Source organism: Phacochoerus africanus, chromosome 7, assembly GCF_016906955.1.
Source record: "Phacochoerus africanus isolate WHEZ1 chromosome 7, ROS_Pafr_v1, whole genome shotgun sequence".
Taxonomy (NCBI): Eukaryota; Metazoa; Chordata; class Mammalia; order Artiodactyla; family Suidae; genus Phacochoerus; species Phacochoerus africanus.
Genome location: NC_062550.1, coordinates 44,138,367 through 44,142,123, shown reverse-complemented (window position 1 = coordinate 44,142,123; position 3,757 = coordinate 44,138,367). Strand labels below are relative to the sequence as shown.

General features: G+C 35.9%; 1 non-coding gene across 1 annotated transcript; it reads left to right on the top strand.

The window, feature by feature from the left end:
• The first annotated feature begins 595 nt into the window (after positions 1-595).
• On the top strand, positions 596-676 carry TRNAL-CAA (transfer RNA leucine (anticodon CAA)). Its single transcript has one exon. It is a non-coding gene; the product is annotated as a tRNA-Leu (tRNA).
• Positions 677-3,757: the final 3,081 nt, after the last annotated feature.

Genomic DNA, 3,757 nt, shown 5'->3' with positions numbered 1-3,757 from the left:
AAAGAGCTTTTTAATTTGTGAGTGAATTTCACAGTCTTCATCACAAGATTATTTAAGTCTCCAAAATGTTCCTTTGGGAGCACAGTGAAACCATTCATGTGTTCAAGTCTATCTTGTACATTTGTGGAAATGCTATATCAAAAAGTATATGCATTTGAAATATTGGTAGATCCCGTCCAATTATCCTTCATAGCAGCAAGGCATAGTGTATTTGTCTGTGGAGAACACAAATAAGTAAGATCATTGGCACACAATACAACCCTCACTTCATTCCTTGCTGAGTGTGAAGCAAAACTAGGGAATCCAGGAAGACTGTAGAACTTTTTAGAACATCTAGAATTCTTAGGATGCTGGAATATTGCCTTCTCTCAGAGGTGAGGCTCTACAGCATGGACCTGGCAGGATGGGAATAAGGTGGTTAAGGCAGGGAAGTGGCTGAGTAGAGAGATCTGATGAGTTTGGGGAGTGATCTCCCTTTGCATACTGCTTAAAGTAAACATGTCAAATAAGCAAGAGTGGCCAGAATTTGTAGGTAGGATTATAAATCACAGTCTTAATAAAGTTTTTCAATGCCTTAATAGAAGTAGAGAGTAAAGCTGTGATGGCTGAGTGGTAAGGCATTGGAATCAAAATCCAATGGGGTTTCCCCGTGCAGGTTCAAATCCTGCTCACAGCGTTTCATTTCACCTTACCTGTAAAAATCAAAAAGTGATAATTGAACTGTGGTTGGTCATTGTTTGTCTTATTCCACAAGCAAACTGAGAAGTAAGGGGCCTGTTACCAACCGGGGTACAATTCCTGTATTTTGCCTCTCTAAAACCTCCTCCTCCAAATTGGGTGGGCACCTGCCAAAGACCTAGTGAAAGAATGCTCAAAACAGTTGTTCGTTTTGTGCAGAATTTATCCAATCTAAAAGTAACAGCAGATCCCAATGGTAAGGAGAAACAGAAACTTTGTTTTGAAAATCTGTAATAAAATTCCCCATTCTGATAGTAAAAGTGCAGGTAGCTTTCTTAAATATTTTCCTGGCATTTAAAAACAAACAAATAAAAACCAGATTAGCAGGAACCATAAAAGTCTAGGATCATAAATATCCATGTGTTTGAGCACGTGCCCACCACCAAGTGCTCTTTAAAACATTGTACTTCAGAAATGAGGAAAATGAGGCAAAGAGAAGATACACAACTTGAACTAAGGTAATGAAATCTAATGGGAGAAGAGTCTGGATAAAGGCTATGGGCACTGGGGAAGCACTCAGACCCAAACTGTTGTGCTTCTCGATCTCAAAGTACCACCTTCCCTTATCCAACAGTGCAGTTAAAAACAAGAAAATGATTGATACATTTTATTTTATTTATATTAAAGTTTTAAAAAAGTATCCTGAGAGATATGAAAATAACCATTTCACTCCTGGCGAGGTCATCAGATATATATATATATACATACATATATATATAACTGACACTGTTATTAATATTTAGAGTCCACCTTTATAGAAGAGTACAAATTATATTAGTCAGCTATTGCCAGGTAATAAAACCTCTTCAGCAAAGAAGCATACAGCAATAAGCAAAATAAAATGAAAAATGTCCCTGAACAATATCTCCTACTAATGTTGGCTCTCTAGAGATGTACCCTAGATATGCAGTTTAGCTGAAAGCCAGTCAGTGGCATTTTACTTACCCTTATTCTCAAACCCTGTCAAGCAAAGTAATGAGGTTCCACCAATAGCCTGTGGGGAAACTGAATTTTACTTTTGGTACAAATAACACATGTAGACAGAATTATACATTGTATTGACAAAGATATGAGTTTTATTCCCATTGTTACTGAATGACTAGAATATAAAATCAAACAAGCAGAAAGTCTTGTCCTTAGTGTGTACTCACTTAAAAATAACATGAATAACAGTAGCATTTTAAATGCCTCATGTACACACCATGGATTCATGCATTAAAAATTCCATCACTGCTGACATGGATGCATAACATAACTCCAGCATTTAGTGTACCACCTACCATTGTTGGGAAAGAAAAGATTACTTTTTACCTTTTTTAAACAATTTTTTAAATTTTTTCCATTATAGTTAGTTTATAATGTTCTGTCAATTTTACTGTACAGCAGAGTAACCCAGTCTCTCTCTCTCTCACATACACACACATACACACACACATACACATACATTCTTTTTCTCACATTATGTCCCATCATGTTCCATCATAAATGACTAGATTGAGTTCCCTGTGCTATACAGCAGAATCTCATTGCTTATCCACTCCAAATGCAATAGTTTGCATCTATTGACCCCAGATTCCCAGTCCATCCCACTCCCTCCCCCTACCCCCTGGCAACCACAAGTCTGTTCTCCAAGCCCATGAGTTTTCTTTTCTGTGGAAAGGTTTATTTGTGCCATATATTACATTCCAGATGTAAGTGATATCATATGGGATTTGTCTTTATCTTTCCCACTTACTTAGTATGAGAGTCTCTAGTTCCATCCATGTTGCTGCAAATGACATTTTATTCCTTTTTTATGGCTGAGTAGTATTCCATTGTGTATATATACCACATCTTCTTAATCCATTCATCCGTCAATGGACATTTAGGTTGTTTCCATGTCTTGGCTATTGTGAATAATGCTGCAATGAACATACAGATGCATGTGTCTTTCTAAAGGAAAGTTTTATCCAGATATATGCCCAAGGGTGGGATTTCTGGGTCAAATGGTAGTTCTATATTTGGTTTTCTGAGGTACCTCCATACTGTTTTCCATAGGGGTTGTATTAGTTTACATGCCCACCAACAGTGTAAGAGGGTACCCTTTTCTCTACAACCTCTCCAGCATTTGTTATTTGTGGACTTATTAACAATGGCCATTCTGACCAGTGTGAGGTGGCACTTCATAGTAGTTTTGATTTGCATTTCTCTCTAATAATCAGTGATATTGAGCATTTTTCCATGTGCTTGTTGGCCATGTATATCTTCTTTGGAAAATGTCTATTCAGGTCTTTTGCCCAATTTTTTATTGCCCCAATACACTATTTTTTCTCTATTGTACAGCATGGTGACCCGGTTACACATACATGTGTACATTATTTTACTCATATGATATCACTTATATATGCCCATTTTTCAGTTGGGTTGTTGGTTTTTTTGCTGTTGTTTGTATATTTTAGAGACTAAGCCCTTGTCAGTTGTATCATTTGAAGCTATTTTCTCCCATCCCTCAGTTTGTCTTTTTTTTTTTAATGGTTTCCTTCCTGTGCAAAAGCTTGTCAGTTTGATTACCTCCCATTGGTTTACTTTGGCTTTTATTTCTGTTTCCTTGGGAGACTCACCTAAGAAAACGTTAGTGCAGTTTATGTGAGAGAATGTTTTGGCTGTGTTCTCTTGTAGGAGTTAAAATGATTAAATTTAAAATGTTGAATATTTTTGAAAAATGATGAAATTTATAGCTATTCTTAAATTGAAAATAAAAATGGAAAAATTTCTGAGCTAAGTTTCTCAAAGGCAATGTAACAAAAAAATAAAAACAATAAGTTTTAGAAAGTAATTGCTACTGGTTGTCATCAGTATTCGAAATGAGTCTATACTGAAGAAAACCTGTAGTCTAAAATGAGACATGACAAGCTGATATAAGTAAGGTTTTCACAGATTTAAAATGTACAATACACAATTATGATAAGCATAATGTTGTAACTATAACTCATCGCCTTTAGTCCTTATAGGAAATTATAACAGTGAAATAACACTAAAA